This window comes from Saccopteryx leptura, chromosome 6, assembly GCF_036850995.1.
Source record: "Saccopteryx leptura isolate mSacLep1 chromosome 6, mSacLep1_pri_phased_curated, whole genome shotgun sequence".
NCBI lineage: Eukaryota > Metazoa > Chordata > Mammalia > Chiroptera > Emballonuridae > Saccopteryx > Saccopteryx leptura.
In genome coordinates, this window is record NC_089508.1 from 129,431,431 (window position 1) to 129,457,316 (window position 25,886).

The 25,886-nt window shown below is 51.1% G+C and overlaps 1 long non-coding RNA gene and 1 pseudogene across 1 annotated transcript in view; both read right to left on the bottom strand.

The window, feature by feature from the left end:
* Window positions 1-4,418, bottom strand: part of LOC136375973 (mitotic spindle assembly checkpoint protein MAD2A pseudogene) — a 54,115-nt pseudogene extending 49,697 nt beyond the window's left edge.
* Window positions 1-5,808, bottom strand: part of LOC136376674 (uncharacterized) — a 285,392-nt gene extending 279,584 nt beyond the window's left edge. Inside the window, exon 1 of the long non-coding RNA XR_010746221.1 lies at window positions 5,378-5,808. This is a non-coding gene — a long non-coding RNA (uncharacterized lncRNA). The remainder of the gene's footprint in view (window positions 1-5,377) is intronic.
* Between the last annotated feature and the right edge of the window lie 20,078 nt (window positions 5,809-25,886).

Consider the following 25,886-nt stretch of genomic DNA (forward strand, 5'->3'; position numbering starts at 1 on the left):
AGCAGGAGGCCACGTGGAGTAGGCCAGGAGAAGCAGCCAAGATGGCGGAGTGCTGAGTGAGATGCCAGTCTGTGTAGAGTTTGTATCTGGGATAAGGAAGGAGATGGGGAACTGAGGAGAATAAGGTTGGTGAGCTAGAAACATTTGATTCTAGGAAACTCGGATAAGTCAGTGGCTTTGTGAGCACTGAATGTGATTGGGTTTTGGAGCCCAGTGTGTATTTTTACTTGCCCGCCGGGTGCAAGGTAGGATTAAAGGCTATGGCCCACCAGTTTTTGGCTCCGCTGTTTCTTTACCGACTGTCCGAATCCAATGCGAACCTGCATGGGCTGGGCTGTGATAGTGGTGGCCCCGGCCCTGCCTGCTGGCTTTACACCTCTCTTCCTGGAATCCTGAGAGTAACATATCTCTAGGCCAGGGGTCCCCAAACTTTTTACACAGGGGGCCAGTTCACTGTCCCTCAGACCGTTGGGGGGCCGAACTATTTAAAAAACTATGAACAAATCCCTATGCACACTGCACATATCTTATTTTATTTTATTTTTTTTGTATTTTTCTGAAGCTGGAAACAGGGAGGCAGTCAGACAGACTCCCGCATGCGCCCGACCGGGATCCACCCGGCACACCCACCAGGGGGCGATGCTCTGCCCATCAGGGGTGTCGCTCTGTCGTGACCAGAGCCATTCTAGCGCCTGGGGCAGAGGCCACAGAGCCATCCCCAGCGCCCGGGCCATCTTTGCTCCAATGGAGCCTTGGCTGCGGGAGGGGAAGAGAGAGACAGAGAGGAAGGAGAGGGGGAGGGTGGAGAAGCAGATGGGTGCTTCTCCTGTGTGCCCTGGCCAGGAATCGAACCCGGGACTTCCACACGCCAGGCCGACGCTCTACCACTGAGCCAACCGGCCAGGGCTAACACATATCTTATTTTAAAGTAAAAAAACAAAACAGGAAAAAATACAATATTTAAAATAAAAAACAATTTTTTTTTTCAGTGACAGAGAGTCAGAGAGAGGGATAGAGAGGGACAGACAGACAGGAACGGAGAGAGATGAGAAGCATCAATCATTAGTTTTTTGTTGCAACACCTTAGTTGTTCATTGATTGCTTTCTCATATGTGCCTTAACCATGGGGCTGCAGCAGACTGAGTAACCCCTTGCTCAAGCCAGTGACCTTGGGTCCAAGCTGGTGAGCTTTGTTCAAACCAGATGAGCCCACGCTCAAGCTGGCGACCTTCGGGTCTCGAACCTGGGTTTTCCGCATCCCAGTCCGATGCTCTATCCACTGTGCTACCGCCCAGTCAGGCAAGAACAAGTAAATTTAAATCAACAAACTGACCAGTATTTCAATGGGAACTATGCTTCTCTCACTGACCACCAATGAAAGAGGTGCCCCTTCCGGAAGTGCAGCAGGGGCCGGATAAATGGCCTCAAGGGGCCATATGCGGCCCGTGGGCCGTAGTTTGGGGACCCCTGCTCTAGGCAAAGGAGGGGAGATAGACACTAAAAGATTTGTAAATGTCTTTGATTATATTACCTTGAAAGTTTTAATGATTTTATGAATCCTCTAAACAAATGTTATAAGCTTGTGTCATGATGTCATGCTCCCCTCAGCCTGTATGTGATCAAGGGTATATAACCAGCCTCTGAGATGTATTTGGCACACACAATTTGGGTCTGCAAATGCCCCATGTTAGCCATATGCAGTCGGCATATTTAAGAAATCTCCTCCTTTTAATAAAACCCTTCAAAATTCATCTGGACTTGGTGTCTCTACGTAAACCCGCGGAAGTGAGGTACGGTACTTTACAACACAAGTAAAATCTAGTTTATATGCTATCTCCAAAAGAAGACTCCTGGAAATGTTTAAGGCAGGACCCCATCCAGAAACACTGTACACATGAGAATACTGCATGCAGAAGCCTACATGAATGGAGGACACTATAAACCTGGGCAAACACAGGGGTATGCTCACAAAGCCTCCCACTGCTTGTCAGAGCCGGTCTTTTATTCTATTAGGGTTGTAAAAAAAGACTCTGAATGAACAGCAGAGGGCAGAAGGCTTGCAGAGTCCTTTCAAAGTAGGTATGTGTGGGTCAAATAAGTTTGCAAATACGATGTATATGTTTGCTTGCTTATAGTTTGGATTGGATGTGAGGGACAGGCTGTAAGCAGGCAGGGTCCTTATAGACTAGGCTTAGTTTTAAGACTAAGCTTTTCCCACCCTTTTAATACTAAGATCTTCTCAACACTAAGCTTTTCCCCACACCCTTGACTGTTGCATGATGTGGGGTGGTGCACTCTCATGAGGAATCCCATTTATGCCTCAGATAAGTGACTTTGTATCAGAGACTTCCTTATTTGTATACTGGCTTAAAGGCTTTAATTTCTACACTATAACATAAGGGGGACCAGGTGCTCTCTCTCTGGGTTCCTAAAATTAGCATTGCAGAAGAGAGGCAGCTACGATGGCGGAGTGCTGAAGGAGAAGCCAGTTTATGCAGAGTTTGTGCAGAGAGAAGGAGATGGGGAACAGAGGTGAATAAGGCTGGTGGGGCCTTTGATTCTAGGAAACTCGGATGAGTCAGTGGCTTTGGGAGCCCTGGATGGAAAGGGAAGTGTTTTCCCACTGTGTGTATTTCTTGCCCGCCGGGTGCGAGCTAGGATTAAAGGTAATGGCCCACCAGTTCTTGGCTCCGTTGTTTCATTACCATCTGTCCGAATCTAATGGGAACCTGCACGGGCCAGGCGGCTGTGATGGTGGCTGTGGCTACTGGCCATACAGTAAGTATTTCTTGAACACAGGTTTAAAAGAGTATAAAAAAATAGAATGCCAAACAGCACAGAGATCTTCTAAAAGTTGATAGTGTTCTGTGAGCTAAGCCCAGCCGTAAGTAACCAACTGGCTTGTTATTTAGCCAAAAATTTAAAACCTATTGTAAAGTCAGTATCCACAGCCACCATCACAGCTGCCTGGCCCATGCAGGTTAGCATTAGATTCGGACAGTCGGTAATGAAACAACGGAGCCAAGAACTGGTGGGCCATCATCTTTAATCCTAGCTTGCACCCGGCAGGCAAGTAAAAACACACATAAGGCTCCAACCCCCACTCATTCAGTGCTCACAAAGCTACTGACTTATTCGAGTTTCCTAGAATCAAAGATTTCTAGCTCACCAGACTTATTCACCTCTGTTCCCCATCTCCTTCCTTCTCCCTGCACAAACTCTGCACAAACTGGCTTCTCACTCAATACTCCACCATCTTGGCTGCTTCTCCTGGCCTCCTCCATGTGGCCTTTCTCTGCTCTCCTCTCTAATGTTAATTTCAGGAACCAAGAGAGCAAGCTCTCGGTCTGTCCCACTTTATAGTGCAGAAATCAAAACCTTTAATCCAATATACAAAATAGGGAAGTCTCTAATACAAAGTCACTTATCTGAGGCATGATGGGATTGTACCACCCCACATCAAAAAGGGTGGGAAAGGCTTAGTCCTAAAACCAAGCCCCAGGCTACAAGGATTCTGCCTGCCCACAGCCCACCCCAAACACACATAAATATCACCTGGGCGACAGGCTTCCACGTGGGCAGTGCTATCTTTAACAAAGTGAGCATAATATATTTTATCTGCCCAACAATCCACCCCTATGCTCACTTTACTACCCACAACCTATACCACTGGCATCCCTCTGCAAGCAAACTAGGCACATTACACAAATTACAAATACACAACAAATCATACAATTTCAACAATTACAGAGGTACACTTCACCAGTCTCTGAGCACTTTACCAAAAGTGCAAAATGTCTTTGACCTTCTTTCTAGCCATGGGAAAAGCTTCCTGGGGCAGGGGAGTGCTTCCAGCAAAGCCGCCCCCCACCACCATTAAAGTATTTCACATTGTCCAAAATCCGTAAGTCCATCCAACAAAGGAGCCAGTGCCCACTCCGGTCGTAGTCCAGGAATCAGTCCACACACATGGGGCCTCAGCCACCCCCCTCATTCCTGCCATCCTGGCAGGTCTTACACTATCCCAAAGAGAAGCATGTGGCAATGGCAGTCAGCATTTCCATCTGTGCTCCGGAGAGCATGATGACATCCACCGTTATGTCCCCAAATCACAGACGTACCAGGGGCATAGTAGATACTCCTTGCTGCTGGGCTCTCACCTTCTGGAGACTGCAGATCGCAACTCCAGCCCGATTCTCCTCAACCTCCAAAGAGGAACTGAAAACATCAGCTCCCGCTGCCGGTCTCAAGCCCTGGGCTGCCACCGCCTTCTGCTCCGCAGACCTTGCAGCTCCAGACCCGGCCTCAGCGTCAGTCTCAGCCTCAGTCCCGGCCTCCTGCCGCTGCTGGCTCTCCACAACGTCCAGGGCAATCTGCAACTCACAAACCTGTGATACCTTCTTCAACGGCTGCTCCATTTCCAAGCAAATCTCACAAATCTGGTTGGCCTCCTCCGGTGCTTGCTCCAGCTCCAGGGTCAGCATCTCTTTCTCCCATGTTTGCTGCAGCTCCTTCCACTGCTTGGTTTGCAGGTCCCGAGCAGCCTCTTCCACAGAGCTCTCGATTTCCTCACGCATGGCTGTAAAAGTCAGCCAGCCTATGGCCCCCAAAAGGATAGACATGGGGAACCATAACAGCAGCCAGTCCTCTATCACGCACATCAAAGGTGGCAGCTCCATACCAATCTCCGAACCCTGCCACAGACTACGCCAAATATAAAGCCAGTAGGCGTGGCCACCATCACAGCCGCCTGGCCTGTGCAAGTTTGTATTGGATTCGGACAGTCAGTAATGAAACAACGGAGTCAAGAACTGGTGGGCCATCATCTTTAATCCTAGCTTGCACCCGGCAGGCAAGTAAAAACACACACTGGGCTCCAGAACCCACTCATTCAGTGCTCACAAAGCTACTGACTTATCCGAATTTCCTAGAATCAAATGTTTCTAGCTCACCAGCCTTATTCACCTCTGTTCCCCATCTCCTTCCTCTCCCTGCACAAACTCTGCACAAACTGGCTTTTCCTTCAGCACTCTGCCATCTTGGCTGCTTCTCCTGGCCTCCTCCACGTGGCCTTTCTCTGCTCCCTCTCTACCGACCAGGTTTGCGAGATTCGCCTGGAAATGGAGCAGCTGATGGAGGAGGAATCACAGATTCGTGAGTTGCAGCTTGCCCTGGACATTATGGAGAGCCAGCAGCAGCAGGAGACCAGGGCTGAGGCCGGGTCTGGAGCTGCAAGGCCTGCTGAGTGTTATATCCTAGCTAGATAGGCCACAGCAGACCCAAAGTGAATTTTATAAGTTTTATTGCAGACCTGCACAGGGACTGCAGGCAACCCATGCAAGGGAGCACTGCAGCCCCCCCAAACCTGCGCAGGGACTGTAGGTAACCCACACAGGGGAACACTGCAGCCCCCCAAACCTGCGCAGGGACTGCAGGCAACCCACGCCTCCGAAGAGACTGGAGCACTGCAGCCAACCAAACCTGCGCAGCCAACAAACTGCGCAGGGACTGCAGCCCCCCCAAACCTGCACAGGGACTGCAGCCCCGAGCTCCTAAAATGGCTCCTTTTTATAGGGTGGCTGTCTAGGATGAGCAAGCATCATACAGAAGCTGATGTGGCTGTTAGTCATTGGCTAGGGAGGTCGTGCGCAGTTACAGGGGGGGGGGGGTATTACTCAGTGGAGAATTTCAAACATAAACTTCTGATAAGGGTCTCTGACTCAATGCAGGATGTTGCTGAACTCTTTGTTCTCAGCGTCACAGGGACCTTGTACACTCTTGGCAGCCCCAGCATGTCAGTACTCCTTGAATCTAACACTGAGCAGAAGGCGGCGGCAGCCCGGGGCTCGAGACCGGCAGCGGGAGCTGGTGTTTTCAGTTTCTTTCTGGAAGATGAGGAGAATTGGGCTGGAGTTGCAATCCGCAGTCTCCAGAAGGTGAGAGCCCAGCAGCAAGGAGTTCTTACTACGTCCCTGGTACATCTGTGATTTTGGGACATAGGGGTGAATGCCATCATGCTCTCCGGAGCACAGATGGAAAATGCTAACTGCCATTGCCATGTGCTCCTCTTTGGGACAGTGTAAGACCTGCCAGGACAGCAGGAATGAGGGGGGTGGCTGAGGCCCCATGTGTGTGGACTGGTTTCCTGGACTACGACCGGAGTGGGCACTGGCTCCTTTGTTGGATGGACTTACAGATTTTGGACAATGTGAAACACCCTGATGGGGGTGGGGGTGGCTTTGTTGGAGGCCCTTCCCCTTCCCCGAGAAGCTTTTTCCATGGCTAGAAAGAAGGCTGAGGACATTTTGTGCTTTTGGCAAAGTGCTCAGAGACTGGTGAAATGTACCTCTGTAATTGTTGAAATTGTATGATTTGTTGTGTATTTGTAATTTGTGTAATGTGCCTAATTTCCTTGCAGAGGGATGCCGGTGGTATAGATTGTGGGTAGTAAAGTGAGCATAGGGGTGGATTCCAAGAGCTCTGTGGAAGAGGCTCCCCAGGACCTGCAAACCAAGCAGTTGAAGGAGCTGCAGCAAACGTGGGAGAAAGAGATGCCGACCCTGGAGCTGAAGCAAGCACCGGAAAAGGCCGACCAGGTTTGTGAGATTTGCTTGGAAATGGAGCAGCCGCTGGAGAAAGAATCACAGGTTTGTGAGTTGCAGCATGCCCTGGACGTTGTGGAGAGTCAGCAGCAGCGGGAGGCCAGGGCTGAGGCTGGGTCTGGAGCTGCAAGGTCTGTGGAGCAGAAGGCGGTGGCAGCTCGGGGCTTGAGACCGGCAGCGGGAGCTGATGTTGTTAGGGGCAGATAAAATATATTATGCTCACTTTGTTAAAGATGGTGCTGCCCACATAGAAGCCTGTTGCCCAGGTGATATTTATGTGTGTTGGGGGCAGGCTGTGGGCAGGCAGGATTCTTATAGCCTGGGAAGCCCCAGGCTTGTTTTAGGACTAAGCCTTTCCCACCCTTTTTGATGTGGGGTGGTACAATCTCATCATGCCTCAAATAAGTGACTTTGTATCAGAGACTTCCTTGTTTGTATATTGGATTAAAGGTTTTGATTTCTGCACTATAAAGTGGGGCAGACCAAGAGCTTGCTCTCTTGGTTCCTGAGATTAATATTAGAGAGGAGAGCAGAGAAAGGCCACATGGAGGAGGCCAGGAGAAGCATCCAAGATGGTGGAGTATTGAGTGGGAAGCCAGTTAGTGCAGAGTTTGTGCAGGGAGAAGGAAGGAGATGGGGAACAGAGGTGAATAAGTCTGGTGAGCTAGAAATCTTTGATTCTAGGAAACTCGAATAAGTCAGTAGCTTTTTGAGCACTGAATGAGTGGGTTTTGAAGCCCAGTGTGTGCTTTTACTTGCCCACTAGGTACAAGCTAGGATTAAAGATGATGGCCCACCAGTTCTTGGCTCTGTTGTTTCATTACCGACTGTCCGAATCCAATGCTAACCTACATGGGCCAGGGGGCTGTGATAGTGGCCATGGCTACTGGCCACACAGATGAGCAAGAAAGAGGGGAAAACAGTGATTAATTGCTGGATTATAGGATCAGGAAAATTGTCTACACATCCATGACACTGCCACGCCCCACAGCAGGCTTCACTCTTCAGATCTGTATGGCCAGGGGCTGCCATCATGGTTATTCACATGCAGGTTCTCATTGAATTTGGGCAGACAGTAAAGAAATGGTGGATTTGGAGGATGGTGGGCCATTCTATTTATTGGTGTCTCACCAAGACAGGCAAACCACAAGAGAAGACAAGGGAAAAGCAGAAAACCTGCTTTTCCCATAGAGGGCCAGGGATCAGGGAGGCCCCTGCAATGCTGATAGCAGGAACCAAGAGAGAAAGCCCCCGATCTGCTTCATTTTATTTATTTATTTATTTATTTATTTTTGTATTTTTCTGAAGCTGGAAACGGGGGAGAGACAATCAGACAGACTCCCGCATGCGCCCGACCAGGATCCACCTGGCACGCCCACCAGGGGCGACGCTCTGCCCACCAGGGGGTGATGCTCTGCCCCTCCGGGGCGTCGCTCTGCCATGACCAGAGCCACTCTAGCGCCTGGGGCAGAGGCCAAGGAGCCATCCCCAGTGCCCGGGCCATCTTTGCTCCAATGGAGCCTCGGCTGCGGGAGGGGAAGAGAGAGACAGAGAGGAAGGAGGGGGGGGGGGTGGAGAAGCAAATGGGCGCTTCTCCTATATGCCCTGGCCGGGAATCGAACCCGGGTCCCCTGCATGCCAGGCCGACGCTCTACCGCTGAGCCAACCGGCCAGGGCCCTGCTTCATTTTATAGTGTTGAAAATTAAAGCCTTTGAACCAATATACAAATAAGGAAGTCTCTGATACAAAGTCATTTATCTGAGGCATAAATGGGATTCCTCATGAGAGTGCACCACTCCACATCATGCAACAGTCAAAGGTGTGGGGAAAAGCTTAGTTTTGAGAAGATCTTAGTATTAGAAGGATGTTGAAAAGATGTTAGTATTAAAAGGGTGGGAAAGGCTTAGTCTTAAAACTAAGCTGTAGGCTATAAGGACCTTGCCAGTTTACAGCCTGTCTCCCACACCCAGTGCAAACTATCAGCAAGCAAACATATACATCATATTTACAAACTTATTTGACTAACAATATCCCAGCCCACCCTACTCACATCCTCTAACTGTGTGGCTTTCTGATCTGTCACTTGTTGTAGGAGAGGACGGATGGGCTAGCATAGGACATGCCATACTCTTAAGGTCTATCTTACCATACAGCCTCCTATTTTTCCCAGAATCAACAACTCTACATGGATAACAGATTGCCTAAGCATGCAGTGATATGTCCTTAAGAACAAAGCAAGACAGACCCAACTTTTCAAGACAGAAAGTGGTCCCAGGAGACGGACAATTCTGGAGAAGCATGGCACCTGATCTGCACATGGGCAACCTTGAAGTCAAAGATGTGTTCTAACACAAATGAGTTTTCCTGGCACAGTCCAGCTTGGATCTGACTTTTAAGACACTGGGAACCCCTAGCCAATTGGCTCAGTTGGTTAAGAGTGTCATCCCAAACAACAAGATTGCAGGTTTGATCCTCAGTCAGGGCACACACAGGAGGCAACCAATGAACGCACGACTAAGTAGAACAACAAATGAATGCTTCTCCCCACCACCTTTGCTCTTCCTTCCTCTCTCTGTCTCTAAAAAAATAAAAAATCAACCAATCAATTAAAAATAAATTAAGCCCTGGCTTGATAGCTTGTGTCGGAGTACAGAGGTTGCTGGTTTGATTCCCCAGTCAGGGCACATACAGGAGCAACTCCGTGTTTCTCCCCCCCACCCCCTCAAAAATAAAAAAAGACACTGGGAACAACTGTGCTTCAGAGCAAGTTAAGGCATACTGAGCATTATTAAATGAAATGCATTTCTCAGAATCAAAGCCTAATCAACGCCTAAAATGTAGCCACTATTCCTCCAATGGAAGCCTCTCCCCTTTCAGTCTACAGCCTAAGGACACATGGGCGTGGTAGAAAGGAAAATGTGGAGAACTCACTGCAATGGAGAGGAGAGGCAGACCTCAAACAAGGTGCCTCAACTTTGGTTTCTTCGCCAGCAAAAGGGAGCAAGAGCAGCTGGTAACGTTTGTTTATTCCCCCACTCTGTTTCCAGGTAGCAGGTTAAGCACCTTACTGCACTGTCTACTTTGTCCCTATGGCCTCATGAGATTCCCACTCAGGCATGATATTACCTATCAGCTGCGTAAGTACCATGCACACGAACTGCTCCCTACACACTGCTTACCATATGATGCCCACCTCCTTCAGGAGGGTGTTCTCATCATCTCCCTCCGCCCCTTAAAGCCATTCCCTCGGCCCACCTGAGACCTACTCATAACTCATTGCCTCATTTCGACAGTAAAGCTTCTGCTAGCAATAAATAGTAAGAGAAAAACACTTTCTTAAAAAAGAGAAAAATGGTTGGTGTGAGTTGTGAGTTTATCTGATGAACTTCGGCTCAGCCTTTGAAAGAAAGGAAAAGGGAAGGAAGAAAGGGAAAGGTGGCAGGGAAGGCACCGCTCCCACTCATCCCTTGTGGGAGGTCAGGTGGGCACTGGGCTGGCTTCTGCTGGCCAGCCTGGGGCAAGGTGGGAGGGAGGATCTGAGCTATTACCTGCACTCCCTTCCCAGACCCCTGCTTGCCCCCCAGGCCTTCTCTTAAGGACTGAGGATGTCATTCTGCCTGGCTCAACATGCTAGACGGTGTCTTAGGCTGCATTCCTGATGAGCAGAGTTGGAAAAGAGAATCCAAATGCTAAAGACTTATTGCATGCGTGCTTTCAAGTGATGCTCACATGAGAGTGAGGGTAGCAGGGTAAGATGGGAGGGAGCTAGGCAAGGATGTGGGGTTAGCCTGATCACAGGAGCTCTGGAGCTAGGATAAAGTCAGGGCTGGCCAGAGGTAGGGGCAGGCTTTGGTTCCTGGATCTGTTAGAGAGAGAGACAGGGATAAACAAAAAGGAAGGGAGAGAGATGAGAAGCATCAATTCATAGTTGCAGCACCGTAGTTGTTCATGACTGCTTTCTCATATGTGCCTTGACGGGGGGAGGGGGCTGCAGCCAAGCCATTGACCCCTTGTTCAAGCCAGTGACCTTGGGCTCAAGCCAGTGATCTTTGGGCTTTAAGCGAGTGACCTTGGGCTCAAGCCAGTGACCGTGGAGTCATGTCTATGATCCCACGCTCAAGCAGCTACCCTGTGCTCAAGCTGGTGAACCTGTGCTCAAGTCAACGACCTCAGGGTTTTGAACTTGGGTCCTCAGTGTCCCAAGCTGATGCTCTATTCACTGTGCCACCACCTGGTCAGGCTGTAGCAACTTCTTGATGAAAAATATTAAAGACTTGCACACTGTGTAGTGAGCATCACCTCCAAATGGAGAAAACTCAATCCAATCTGTCAGCCACTCCCAACTACCCACCCACTAGCAGCCCATCCACCACCCAGCTCTACCTCTGCTAGGATCCGAAGCCCTCCTCCCACATAGAACATTGGGCCCACCAAGGATGGAGGCGGAATGAAATTGGTGCCCTTCTGCCCTAGGCTCCTGGTTCTGCTCCTCAGAGCAACCTTGTGTCCTCATCTGTGCTCAGGCTGCTCAAGTCAGGGAAGCCCAGGCTTCCTCCCATTGAAGGGCAGTCTGGGTTCCCCAGGCTGCAGTAAGGGGTCAGCTCACTGACATGGGGCAGCAGGACGAGGCCTGGGTTGGGGTCAGGGCCCAGCCTTGCTAAGGAGTCTGAGCCACAGTTTCTATATCTGCAAAAAGTACACAGTGACCCCTGAGGCTCAGATGAGAGGGGTACCCAAGGGCTGTGAAGTGTGAACTGCTGGGGCTGACTGCGTGCGCGCTGTCCACTGGGGCCTTTGGTCACTGGGAGTGTCTAAGGCCATATCCTGAAGGTGGCACATGTTTGGCTCATAGGTCAGTATTTAAAAAATGAAATAAGTGGCCATTATGTTAAAAAATGGGCCATTTCTGAGGGAATTCCGGCTTTTAGTTTCTCCTGAAAAATCAGCAGGAGCTTTAAGGCAGGGCCTGTGTCCCCGACCCTTCTTCTGCAGGCCCGTTTCCAGTTATGTGCCTGACCCCTGACCTTTTCAGAAGGTTGCATCTGAAAAGATGAGGACACAAGGTTGCTCTGAGGAGCAGAACCAGGAGCCTAGGGCAGAAGGGCATTTCAATGCTAGCATTTCAAAAGGCACCTTCTCCAGTGGCTCCTACGAGTGACTGTCTGCATGCAGGTGGAAGAGGCACAGCTGCCTCCTGGCCCCATCAGTGCTCACTTTCTTTGCTCCCCGTGCCACTGCTTCAGCCCCGCTGTGCTCCAGGCTGAGGGAGGAGCTGTGCCTTGCACAGGACTGCTTCTCCCCCACCATTGCCTTTGCTCTTGCCCACATCGTGTGTCCTTCCACCAGGGAGCCAGCGGGGCAGTGAGGCCAGCTATTCCCTCCCACACCCCTCAGTGAGGGTCACTGTACTCAGATAGCCATCTGTGCTGGGATCAAGTGCATGGAGCAGGGTTGGGAAAGCTATACTCATCAGAATAAGAAAACGGAAATCTGGAGTTCTTGATCAATCACCCCTTACTAGCCATGTGACTATGAGAAAAGAACTTAACCTCTTTGAGTTTCCTCAGGACCAAATGCAAGAGGAATGCCCAGCACAGGTCAGGCACACATTAGGTACTGCATGTTTGCTGGAAAAGGAGGGGCAAGCTCTCAGACCCAGCCACAAAGTCTGCGTGGCTGCTTTTCTGTGGAGCCTAACAGGCCCTGCAGCTGGCTGGGGCTGGTGTGATGACAGGAGTGGGGGGATTCTGCCCCTTCCACACTGGCATAACCAGGAGAGCGTTGGAAGCAAGTGGATGTGTGGCGTCTCCTCTTTCCTGATCCCCTACTCCTCCTATACTGGGGACACAGCCCCCTCCCTGAGTGGGGCCCTTTTCTTAAATACTGAGGGCCCTTGCCATCTGGAATTACTAGAATCCGCTGCCTGGTTTTGCATTAAGATGGGGAGCCTGGGGGCCCAGGAGAGGCAGGTGTGGAGGGAATAGATGGCCCCAAATCAATGGGTCCTGAAGTCACCTTTCATCAGGAATTGTGTATAGTGGGTGTGAGGACTGAGAGAGACCCTCTTGGACTCCTACCCAGTTTTAACTTGAAATCACAGGTAGGACAAGGATATCCTGGGTCCCCCAAAGGGTTCATTGTAAGACAGAATTTGAGCAGCCTCTGAGAGGAGGGTTTTTCTCCTTTTCCTGCACGCTGCCCTCTGGCCATTTTTGAACACAGCAAGGGGACCACTGCCTTCTTCCCAGGTGTGCCTCTGGAACCATGGGCTGGGGGTGCGTATCTAGATGTGGTCACTAATCCAGAGTTACGGGGGTTTCGCAGGGGAGACAAAGCTCACAACGGTGATGCTGGCAGTTGGTGACATTTTCTGTGTGCCTGGGCTCCACCTCTCCTGCTGTGCCTACCAAAATTCTAAGCTCCAGCCCATGTCAGTGAAGTGCATCCTTTAAATGAATTCAGGTGGAAATGGAGCCACCCACAGGGAGGAGAGAGAGGTGCATTAATTCATGAAAGATTCTCCGTGGTGGTCGTTGTGAATTTTGGAAATAGCTCAGCATGTGTGTAATAGTTCATGTAATAGAGGGTAATAGTTCATGTACAAATGTTGATTTACCTGCCGAATTTTAAAGAACATGTCCAGCCTGACCGGTGGTGGTGCAGTGAATAAAGTATCCTCCTGGGACGCTGAGGTTCAAAACCCTGAGGTCACCAGCTTGAGCATGGGATCATCGACATGATCCCATGGTCGCTGGTGTGAGCCCAAGGTCACTGGCTTAAGCCCAAGGTTGCTGGCTCAGCTGGAGCCCCCCACCCCACATCAAAGCATGTATGAGAAAGCAATCAATGAAGTGCTGCAACTACGAGTTGATGCTTCTCATCTCTCTCCCTTCCTATCTCTGTCTCTATTGCTAAAACATAAAAAGAACATGTCCAGAGAACCAAGTCAGTTTGGGGGTCTCCAAATCTCCGACCTGCATTCAGGAGAGATGTTTCAGGACCCTGGCTAGCACCCCAACTCCTCTCCCACTTTCTTCCCCGGAGGTGGGTGGGGTGAGGAGTTGGGCCTTTCACAATTGGCTCATTCAGGGAAATCATCATATAAAGTTAGGGACCTGGGAACATGAGCTTCAAAGTCATTCAACAGATCAGTGGCCTCCTGTTTCCTCATAGCCTGATTGCTTGGGGGTGATATCACCTGAGACCCAGGCAAAAGTGGGGACAACACAGCTTGCTTCTCTGCTTTGAGTCTGCAAAGACACAGGTGTCTTACCACCTGTGCTCTAAGGAGTGTGAGCAAGTAGGGAGAATGTTGTTAGTCGAACATGACTTCTAACACCATCCTGGTGGCTCTGGGGTTGGGAGGGGCAGTACTTGGCTGTTTGGATAGGCAAGTGGTGAGGGTCACAGCTCTGCAGGTGTGGAACCTGCAACTGCACCGCCTACAACTGAATCTTGGCTCCGCCTCTCCCATGTCGTGTAGATGTGGGTGTGTTACTGATCTGTGCTTCCATTGCCACATCTGAAAATGGGGGTGATCAGGTACCCCTATTTATAGGGTGTTGTGCAAATGAAACATATCAAGCACTTAAAACAGTGCTTGGCATGTCATCTGTGCAGCCACATGGTATTAGTATTTAATTGCTGGAATTCTTGCTCAGCTCTGATGTGCGGCCAGGGTCGCCCCATGGTGTGCTCCCAGAGTCAGACTGGGAAAGGGCAGGCGTTTCCCGGCCTTGTGAACTGTTGTCTGAGGAAGCACTGGTTTGGGAACTGGGAGGGCCCACAGCATTCAGCCAGGGGCTCTGGGACCCCTGCCCCTGCTTCTTGGTGGTTCCAAGCTGGAAAGGCTCAAGCTCATGTATTGGCTCACAAGTAACAAGCTTGGCACCACATTATTAGCCTCTTGGAGCCGCATCTGTGTGAGGGCATAACAACACCAGCGACGTGGTTAAGAGGAAAGAGGAGAAAATGTAGGCAGAGGCCGAGCACACATGCTCTAGCAGGGGTAGTCAACCATTTTATACCTACTGCCCACTTTTGTATCTCTGTTAGTAGTAAAATTTTCTAACTGCCTACCGGCTCCACAGTAATGGTGATTTATAAAATAGGGAAGTAACTTTACTTTATAAATTTATAAAGCAGAGTGACAGCAAGTTAAAGCATATAATAATAATTACTTATCAAGTACTTTATGTCAGATTTTCGCTAAGTTTGGCAGAATAAATTTTTATAAAACAACTTACTATAGTTAAATCTATCTTTTTATTTATACTTTGGTTGCTCCGCTACCACCCACCATGAAAGCTGGAACACCCACTAGTGGGCGGTAGGGACCAGGTTGACTACCACTGGTCTAAGGGCTCCATAGTGGTGGCTGTCACATGGCTGTATGCCCAGGGTCTCTGTCTCCTTCTGGGGCTTGGCTGCTCCCCTCTCCCTCTTCTCCTTGACTCCCAGCTTGGTACCATCTGCAGGATCAGGGACTTTCAGAGTTGGCCCATCTAGGCCAGACCTCAAAGATAAGAGCAGGTTATGGCCTCTGGTGGTTCATTTCGTGTGGCCTCACCCCTTCTCTGTGCTTTGTCTTAGCATCAGTGCTCTGAATTTCCAGACGACTCCTTTGTCCCATAGCCCTGGGTAGTACACCCCTCTCCATGCCCAGCTTTGCCCCATTTCAGTAATAAATGATGAAATATTTTATTTATTTATTTAAAAAAATTTTATCTATTGATTTTAGCAAGAGAGGAAGGAATTTTAGGAGTGAGAAAGAGGGAGACAGGAACATTGATCTGCTTCTGTATGTGCCCTGACCAGGAATCAAACCAGCAACCTCTGTGCTTCGGGATGACGCTCTAACCAGCCAAGATATCTGGCCAGGGCAAAGTATTTACTTTATTAACAGTTTAGGTTTGACAAACATAAACTGGGATGGGGTGGGGTTCCAGGCCTTATCACACACATGAGTTGCCTTATCTGTAATTATCATTTAATTAGCATTTACTTTGCATCTCACACTGTAGGAGGCACTTTACATACCTTTTATTTAATCACCCAACAGTCTCTAGAAGTAGCTATTATTATTAATTTTGTTTTATCTGGGAGGAAACTGAGGCCGGGAGGGTTTGTGTGATGCTTGGGTCACATGGAGAGGGAGCACAGGTAGGGAGCTTGTGAAGCCCTTAGCAAAGTGCTCAGCATGCAAAAGGTGCTCAATAAAGGGTGACAGCTCTGTCTACCCCAGGTTCCCTCTCCAGGACCCCTAACCGGGAGGACTCCCCTTAATGCCCTTTCTCCTGCCCTTGTACCAGCTCTTCTGATGGTCAGGAATGCATTAATTTGCATTTGAACTAGTCACAGTGAGATTTGAGTGTGTGGACACAGAGAATGGCCGCTAACTCCAGTCTTGGCTAAGGCCCCTTCCTCCTGGCTCTCATGGCTATGTCCAAGAGGGACTCACGGGGGCTGTAGCCTTGCTATGAAGTGACGTCTGGTCTTCACGAGCTCTCACCAGTGGGTTATTCATTCTGCCAGGGTCCTTGAACATAACCCCAGCCCCTCATTCCTCCCTGTAGCCTTTTTGGGCCTAGGGTGTGGAGGGGGAAGTGGGCTGGGACTTCAGGGGCTTGAGTCCCTTTGGCACTGTCACGGGGCCTGGCCTTAACTATGATCTCTCCGAGATTCCCATCTGGGCTGAGAGGAGACCTGTCTCTCTTTGGGCTTCAGTGTCCTCATCTGTAAAATGGGAGGGTAGGATGGGCTGGCCTCTGAAGGCTCTCCCAGCCCTGTCAGGGACTAGAATAAATACCACCCAGAACCCCTCTCCTCCCCTCTGCCAGCCCTGTCTGCAATGGAGGGTACAGATGGAGGACCTAGTGCAGAGCAGGCTGGGGGCAGGGGACAAGGCAGAGGAGGAGTCCCAGTGCTTGCTAGCTCTCTGGCTTGAGCAATTGGTTGACTGTGGTGTGGTTTACTGAGTTAGGAAAGATAATGAAGAAGCAAGAGTGGGTGTGGAGAGGAGAGATGAGTTCAAGTTTGGATTCATTCAATTTGAGGTGCTTAATGGACAGCTCTAAGCAGCCAGTGCAGAGGCAAGCTTGAATTTGAACCAGGGATATCTGCAGGAAGGCAATGTTCTCCGTAGCTCACCAGCCTGTGTAGAGCATGTAGGCACAGTTGAGATATGGAGGGCTCAGGAGGAGTCAGGGAGGGCTTGTGTTCAGGGCAGGGCCAGCATCTGGGAATAGTAGTGGTGGGGATAAAAAAGCACTTAATCAGGGAGGGCTTCCTAGAGGAGGCCATCGAGTGTTGTGTTCTGTAGATACTTCTGTAAAGGGTAAGGTCCAAGTAGTCACAATGGTCCTCGAAGGCCATGCTCAGCAAAATTATGTGACCTGTCCAAGGTCACACAGCTAATGAGTAGCAGAGCTGATGACAACCAAGTCAGCTTCACTCCATATCCTCTGTCCTCACCCACACTGTATGATCTCATCTCAGGGCCCGGGACCTGGTGTCGGGGGAGGGAAGGGCTAGGAGTGACAGGCTGTGATGGACATAGTTTCCCTCAATTCAGACCAACTTTCCTCACCCTGTATGTGGCCAAATTCCAGATCAATAGAGGGACCACAGAGCTTTGTTCCTCAGAGCTGTAGGTCACGAGAGCTGGAACTGTCCTTGTTTTAAGACAGACCTGACTCTAGGTATAGAACTGTCTTTGCGTGTAGATAACTACTTAGTACCTCTGAGAATCTCTCTTGCCCCCCAAATTGTCCTGTCACCATGCCCAAGAGTCCATTAGTGCACCCTGACTTTGGAACAGATGTGGCCTGACTGGGTCCCTCCTTGGAAGGAGCATTGTACACAGTATGGGGCTCACCAGACACTCTTCTCCTGGGCAGAAGGGGTGAGGCCCCTGGAGGGGACTTTTCCTCCAGGCTCTGCAGCAAGCCAGTCTGCCATGTGAGGGGCAGGCCCCTCAACAGAAGGGCAGGGGGCTGCTGGGCACAGCGGCGGGGGTGACAGTGGCGAATCCCAGCAGAACAGTGACTGCAGTGTCAAATGAGTGCCGTACTCTCCGTGCAAATTAAAAATTAAAATTAATCAAACACTCAAATTGATTTCCTTCCTGTCTGCTTGCTCTGTTGTGCCAGTCAGATCCCGGCCTCCCCTGCCTGGCCCAGTACATCCCAGCTCCGAGACACAGCTGAGCAGCTCAGGCTGCTGCACAGGTCTTTGTGACAGGCCTGGGGGAGCTGCGGGTGCCTCATTTCTGCAGTGGGAAACTGGGCGGGGTCGATCCCCCTGGGTTCCTGGCCTGAAACCAGGGCTGGGCTTGGAAAGGGGGCCGGCAGGAAGAAATATCACTCTGGTCCAAAGGAAACAGTTGTACTGAGATAGGAGGCAGAACCCTAGGGAATATGCTTGGGGCCATCATTAAATGACATTATGAGCCTGGACCCGTCTTGCCCTTCTCAGAGCTCAGTTTCCCCATCTGTGGAATGGGGAGAGAGGGGCAGATGGAATAAGTCTCTCCTGGTTCTGGCACTGGCCTATGGGCTGGAGTGGCCTTCCCTGGGGTCTGAACACTGACCCTACCACTCTCTCTATCCCTGCCCCAGCCAACCAGAGGACCTGGCCTCCTCCAACTCCAGGCAGACGACCCTGACCTGTCATTCATCAGCTGTGTCATGGTGGGCAAGACATTTGATATCCCTGAGCCTCAATTTCCATATAGATAAAATGGTAATGATACCAGTGCCCTTGTGGAGGGAGGTTAGCCTGCGAAGGTTTTACTGGGATCAACAGTTGTGGTGAGAGGGATGGAGAAGTAGGAGGGGCCGAGGGAGAAGGTGGACTGCAACTGGCCCAGACTGCAGGGTTCTTTGCAGGGTTGTCCTGAGTTGGGGCAAGAAGGTTGGGCCTTTAACCCTTGCTTTGACCAGTTGCTGGAGGCAGCAACCTACAGAAGGGCAGGGCCTTGGGCAAGGTGCACCTCACCTGTAGCATGGCAGCCTTAACACCACCAGTAGAGGGAGGTGTGTCCCACCCTAAAGGGGGCCTGGGTAGTATGCTACGGTGCCCTCTACACATGCAATTGAGGGAGGCTAGTGGGAGGGTACCCTGGGACAAGGTCAGAAAGCCTGCTGAGGGTCAGCTCCCAACAAACTGCAGTTACTCTGTTGAAAGGCCTTGGGGGTCCCTAACCTTCCCACCTTCACACCCAGACACTCCCCAAGTCCTGCTTCCTTATTCTTAAGTGTCCATCCTTGGGCCTCTCCATCTCACTGCATCCCCTCTCCTAGATGACCCAACAGCCTCCCCTCCAAACTCCCCCTCCAGTTTCAACCCCTCCAATCAATCCTCCCCATGGGAGCCAGGAAGAATGTCCACAAATTCAGATATTGCCAACTGCCTCACTTAAAAACCCTTTGAAGTCCAATCATTCTCCACAGCATATGAGGATCTTGGTGACTTGGCTTTGACCCTGCCCTGCTACCTGTCCCCAGTGCACCCTGCTGTTCCCTCAGCAGTGTGGGTGCTTTGTTATTTTATTTATTTATTTATTTATTTATTTATTTATTTATTTATTGTATTTTTCTGAAGCTGGAAACGGGGAGAGACAGTCAGACAGACTCCCACATGCGCCTGACCGGGATCCACTGGCACGCCCACCAGGGGCGATGCTCTGCCCACCAGGGGGCGATGCTCTGCCCATCCTGGGCGTCGCTATGTTGCGACCAGAGCCACTCTAGTGCCTGAGGCAGAGGCCACAGAGCCATCCTCAGCGCCCGGGCCATCTTTGCTCAAATGGAGCCTTAGCTGCGGGAGGGGAAGAGAGAGACAGAGAGGAAGGAGAGGGAGAGGGGTGGAAAAGCAGATGGGCGCCTCTCCTGTGTGCCCTGGCCGGGAATCAAACCCGGGACTTCTGCACGCCGGGCCGACGCTCTACCACTGAGCCAACCAGCCAGGGCCCGTTATTTTTTTTGACTATACTCATTAGTATCCTTTGTCCTTTCCTTTCTGACTCCTTCCCACTTCTCCTCTCCTCTCCCCTCCTCTCCTCTCTTCCTTTTCCCTCCTTTTCACCTTTTTTTTTTTTTTTTTTTTTACAAAGACAGAGAGAGAGTCAGAGAGAGGGATAGACAGGGACAGACAACAGGAACAAAGATGAGAAGCATCAATCATCAGTTTTTCCTTGCGACACCTTAGTTGTTCATTGATTGCTTTCTCATATGTGCCTTGACCGTGGGCCTTCAGCAGATCGAGTAACCCCTTGCTCAAGCCAGCGACCTTGGGTCCAAGCTAGTGAACTTTGCTCAAACCAGATGAGCCCGTGCTTAAGCTGGCAAACTCGGGGTCTCGAACCTGGGTCCTCTACATTCCAGTCCGACGCTCTATCCACTGTGCCACCACCTGGTCAGGCTCCCTTCCACCTCTTCCTTCCCTCTTATATTTAAACACCATCCATGTGATCAGCACTCACTCCCTGAATCCCTGCCTTGTCCAGGTCTGGGCCAGTGGGTGCTGAGGACCCAGAGATGACCCAGACCCAATGTGCTCCTACCAGTGCCCTTCCTGCCCTTAGGCCCCCCTTCCCTGCCCAGTGAGTTCCTGTGTACCCTCTAAGGGCAGCAGCCACTTCATGCTCTTTTTGGGAGAGCTATGTCTGGCTGATGCCAGCCCAGGTGGCTGCAGCAGGCCCCTTCCTCTCCTCTGAGGCTCAGGGCTAGGCTCCATGGGCTCCTATTACCATATCTTAGCTCCATAAGATGCACTCCCCCCCCCCAAAAGTGGAGGGGAAAACGCCTTTGCGTCTTATGGAGTGAAAAATATGGTATTTTATTAAATATTTTAACATACCATTTGGTTCAGAATTTTTTGTGTGTGTGTGGCAGAGACAGAGAGAGGGACAGATAGGGACAGACAGACAGGAAGGGAGAGAGATGAGAAACATCAATTCTTCATTGCGGCTCCTTAGTTGTTCATTGATTGATTTCTCATATGTGCCTTGACCATGGGCCTTCAGCAGACTGAGTGACCCCTTGCTTGAGCCAGCAAACCTGGGTTCAAGCTGGTGAGCTTTGCTCAAACCAGATGAGCCCATGCTCAAGCTGGTGGGCGACCTCGGGTCTTGAACCTGGGTCCTCTGCATCCCAGTTCGCAGCTTTATCCACTGCGCCACCGCCTGGCCAGGCAATTTTTTTTTTCATATTTTCTGCCTTAAAACCGTAGGTATGTCTTATGGTCAGGTGCGTCTTATGGAGCAAAAAATATGATAGTTCTGTGACCCTGTCAGCTTCCAGCCCCCACATGAAACAGTGCCCCCTCTGGAACTCAGAGCCTTGGCATTTCTTGATAGATCTGACCACATGCCTGTGTGCTCACAGCCCATGAGTGCCCTGAGGATGGGGCCCCACAGGGCTGAGCACAGGGCACACCCTCTGTCAGCAGGAGCTGAATGGCAGGTTTTTACCCATAATGACACACAATTCCAGGTCCTCAAACTCCCTCTGCCGCAGTGGCTTCCCAAACTACAAGTCCAATCCCCCCTCTCAGGATCAGGCAGGGTCACCTCTCTGCCCAGACCCCCAACATCCACCACTCCTGCTGCCCCTGGCACCACCCCTTCCCAAGCCCCTGTTGGGTGACCATGCTGGACTGAAGATCCCCAATGTCCATGCTGGCTATGACCCTGTGCCTTGGTATCTCTATCATAAGTGAGGAGCATCCTTGTTCCACCTTCCCTGGGGCTGTGGCGAGCCTTCACTGCGAAGGCAACCATGATAGGCTGTGGACAGGACAGCACTTCCCTGTTACAGGGAGGTGTGGTCACTGTAGAGAAAGCTGACATGGAAGGACTGTGGATTGACCTGGGCCTCTCAACAAGCTGTCCTGGGGACAGCTCCTGCAGGGTCACTCCAGCATCTTAGAACTGGCCCTTATAAAGATAAGGCAGGCGCAGAACCAGTGATTGAATGCAGAGGTTAGAAAAACGCCTCCCACAAGAAATTGCTGCACTGCCCTGGCTGGGTAGCTCAGTTGGTTAGAGCGTCATCCCAATACGCCAAGGTTGCAGGTTCAGTCCCCGATCACGGCAGATGCAAGAATCAAACAATGAATGCATACTAAATGGAACAACAAATTGATGTTTCTCTCTCTCCTTTCCTTTCTCCCCCTTCCGCTCTCTTAAATCAATAAATAAACATTAAAAAAAAAAAAGAGGGCAGTGCTGCTAGAAGGGGGTTGGTGAGCTCTGTAGCAGCCCTACCTCCCGCCCACTGGACCCACTAGGAAAGGAAGCCCCCAGGGGGAGGAGATGTGGCACCCCACAGTGTCCCCCTTCCCTGGACTCTCCCCTGACATCTTGGGATGAAGTAAGACAGGGGGCTTGTTGGGGTGACTCAGGCCCACCCTTTCTCTCTACAGCCTCAGTTTCCCACCTACAAACAGGACCTGTAAGGCTGTCTCTGCTTGGTGGCACCCACAAGGGAGAGGTAGTCCTACTGGGGGGAGCAGCTGCCTAACCTTTTTCAGGGGGTAGATTTTATAAGGTCAGCTGGTGTGTCTGTCTTCCCTGGTGGTGCTGACTGCAGGGTCCCAGAAGGAAGCTCGATAAGGGGGCATTGCCCCTGACAGAGTAGTTTGAGGTTACTCCACAGTCTCCTTCATCCTCTCTCCTGCCCAGGGCAATGGGAGGAACAAAGAATTATCCTCTTTTACAGGTGGGAAAACCAAAGGCCCAAGGAGCCAATTAAACTCTTACAGCCTAACAGGGACCCCCATGGTTCTGATAGGGGAACAGTGAGTGAGAGCATGGGCCAGACTGGGGTGTGATGATGCAGGGGGAAAGTCCTGGAGCACTCCATTTGGGGGGGGGGTCTAGGGAAAGAAGGCTCTGGAGTGGAGGAGGGATTGGAAGGCACTAGGCCAGCAGCACACCCCAAGCAGCCCCCCTTCCCACCTGCAGGGCTCTAGGCCCTAGAATCCAGCCGGGGAGAGTGGGAGAACATTCTAATTATTTTATCTTCTTGTTACAGGCCCTGGTCCTGGACCAACCAGAGATGGCAGAGAGGGTTAGTCCAATCTTTGCTCAATTATGGGGGATGGGAGTGGGTGGGGGAGCAGGCACTGCCCCAAGCTGTTCAGCTAGAGTAGAGTGAAGCCTGCGCCAATGTCTCCTACCCCTGCACCTTGATGTCAATCCAGCTGCCCAGTCTGCGTCTCCAGTACCCTCTACCCTGTGCAAGGGCATGGGCATCAGAAGGGGGTAGAAGTGACCCCTGGGTGTAGGGTGCTGCATGGCAGGCTGGGAAGCAGTTCAAGGGACAATGGACCACCGTCTCCTGTTTCAAGCCTCTAGGGTCAACCCATAGCCACCAGACTAAATCCCTAACTCCTGTGGGGCCCATAAGAACCTATAGGTTCTGGCCCCATGCCACCTGCAACCCCATCTCCAACTCCCTTTCTCTCCCTCCTCTTACTACAAGTCCTGTGCACATGCTAGTCCTTCTCTCTACAGCTTCTACTTCTCCAACTTAATATCTACCCAATGTTTTGGAGCTAGGTCAAATGTTACATCCTGCAGGAAGCCTCTCCTGACTCCCAATAACAGACCAGCCCTGACCTGATAGCCCACTGTGCTTCTGAGCGCTTGTCCCAGTTATAAAGTGACATTCTTCTAAATGATGGTTTGATGTCTGTCTGCTTCCTTCTCCAGACTCGAGGACCCCTGATGTGTCTTCCCCACCTGGCGCATGGCCTGGCATGGAGTGGGCCCTCAGTGATGGCTCTGGAAAGAATGGAGAACAATGTCTCTCAGTCCACCTCCTGGAACTGCACCCTGAATCTTAGTTCTCTCTTTATGAAATGGGAGTGATAGTACCGGGACAAGTATGAGGATGGACTGACTAATGGACACTCCTGACATATGGTCAGTGAGGGGCAGAGAGGAGGAGGGACACTGGAGTGGGCAGAGGGTAGCCAGGCTGTTGAAGAATGAAAGGATTTGAGAGGATGAGAAGCCCAGTGCTGATGGGGACAAGTGGGGAAAGACTGGGAGGTGGGGAGAAAAAACGAGAGACAGCCAGGAGATAGCCTATTCACTCTTCAGCCTGATCCAGGAAGCCAGGTGTTGGCTGAGAAGACAAGCAGGAAATGCCTACTTCCTCCTGGGACTCCATGTGGGCAACCCAGCCCCAGGCCGGACCTGCTTTGGTGACTGGGTCTGGGACACTGCCAAGGTCTCCCTCAGGGGCCTGTGCAGATGGCTGAAAATACAAAGGTGCCCTGGGTGGCATCTGTGGGGGCACTGGCCCAGCCCATGTGACAGGAAACAGCCAGCTCCCAGCTTCTGGTGGTGAAGGAGATCCTTCCTGGAGCTGCCTATACTGGCCTTGCTCCTGGCCCTTGCCCCCCAGCTGTCCTGGGCCTCACAGCAGAGAGCAGTTCCTCTTAGTGGGCCTGTTCATTATTTATGCCTTGCCTCGCTGTAAAGCCTGCTGGGATGCAGAGGTGCCCATAGCTCCTGGCCACTAGCATAAGGGCAGGACACAAGGGGCGGCAAGGGGAACCCCGTGCAGAACTGCTGGACCAAGGCCTGGGCCTGATGAGGGAAAATACATGATTCAGACTCATGTTCATTGCCCCTGTGTGGCACACAAGCCTGCCCCCATACTTAGGGAGGAACTTGAAGCTCAGAGAGGGCATGCTATACATCTGAGGTTGCAGAGCAAAGCTGGGGAGCATAAATTCCCCAGCATGGACACAAAGGCTGTGTGGCTCCCACAACAGGAGGATGAGAGAAATGGATGGGGATGTGGACTGCATGGATGTCAAGGACTCTCGGAAAAGGCTGTTTGCCTCTGTTTGGCTTCCCTAGGGCCCATCTGGGAGCCCTAGGAAGACTCCCCAGGTGTGTTGAGCCAGAGCAGGCAACAGCCATGAGCTCATCTCCCTAGAGGCCCCCAGAAAGTCTAGTAGGAAGACAGAAGAAAATGGCCAGGCAAGGAGGCAATAGAAAGACAGTAAGGGTCTTTAGGACGGGCCACAAAGCCAAACACAGGTGTGGGGCAGGAAGAGGTCAATCGCTCAATACCTACTGTGTGCTGGGTCATTCCTGGGCATTACTCCTCACAAGTCCTTCCCCAACCCCCTCAGTGGCTGAGTATTTTTATTTCCACTCTACAGAGGAGGATGCTAAAGCTGGCATTGGCATGGGTATGCCTGACCCCAAAGTCTGGGTTTTTTACAGGACACCTTGATGTGTGGTGCCTAAGTCCAGCCCTGGCTTCTCCCACTTCCAGCTCCGGTCAGCAGGGGGAGGCTGTGCTGTGTCCAGCTGCAGAGATGAGGCACAGAGGCTAGAGCTGAGTATTTATGGAGAGGCCTCTTTCAAAAGCTCCTGGCTTTGGGAAGCCCTTAGCTCCATGCTGAAAGATGGGGAGGACTTTTGCCTAGATTGGCTAAGCGGCAGTCCTGCTGCTGCTGCCTCGGGATAATGAAAAAACTCCTCAATTCAAGGCTCTTATAGCTTCTCTCCCCCCTAACACACCCATCCTTCCTCATTTCCCACTTTCAGGTCTTTGCACCTGCTTTTCTCCCTGGGCATAGGAGCCTTTTGTGTTTCCTTCTACCTAGTCAACTCCTACGCATCCTTCAATTCCTGGCTTCAATCTCACCTTCTGCAGGAGCTCTCCCAGGCCTCCTCCACTACCCAAAGTCCCATCAGATCTCCCACTGTCTCACTGTTTGAGGGCAGGAATGTGTACAAACATCTCTGTGTCCCCAGAACCTAGCACAGGATGAGGCACATAATAAATGCTTAGTAAACAAACGAGCAAAATGCATCCCTCCATGGTGATTTGGGGGGCAAAGGGATCTGTCTGGGGTGGGGGGACCAGGAAGTTGAAATGCTGATGCAAGCAGTCCTATCTAGTCAGGCTGACCAGGAGTCTAGGGGTGTATTTTACTTCTTCGGGCTGTCACAAGGGTCCAGGGAGATCTTGGGTGTGAAAAAAGCTCTGTAAACTGTAGTGTGTTATCCCTGGTAGGTCCCTGTACTTCTTTGCCTTGTTCCACTGATCAGGAGGGTGGGGAAGGAAGGTTATAGCACAAGGGAGGGGCAAACCAGGTCTGGCGAAGGTGGGATGGTGGTGACCCCAACTCTCAGAAGCAGGAAGTGGGCGAAATTCTGGGGCTGAGTCCCTTTTCTATGGGATTTAATACCGTATCAGAGGTGGGCATGGCCCCAGAGATGGTGGAAACCAATGTCCTTCCAAGAAAGT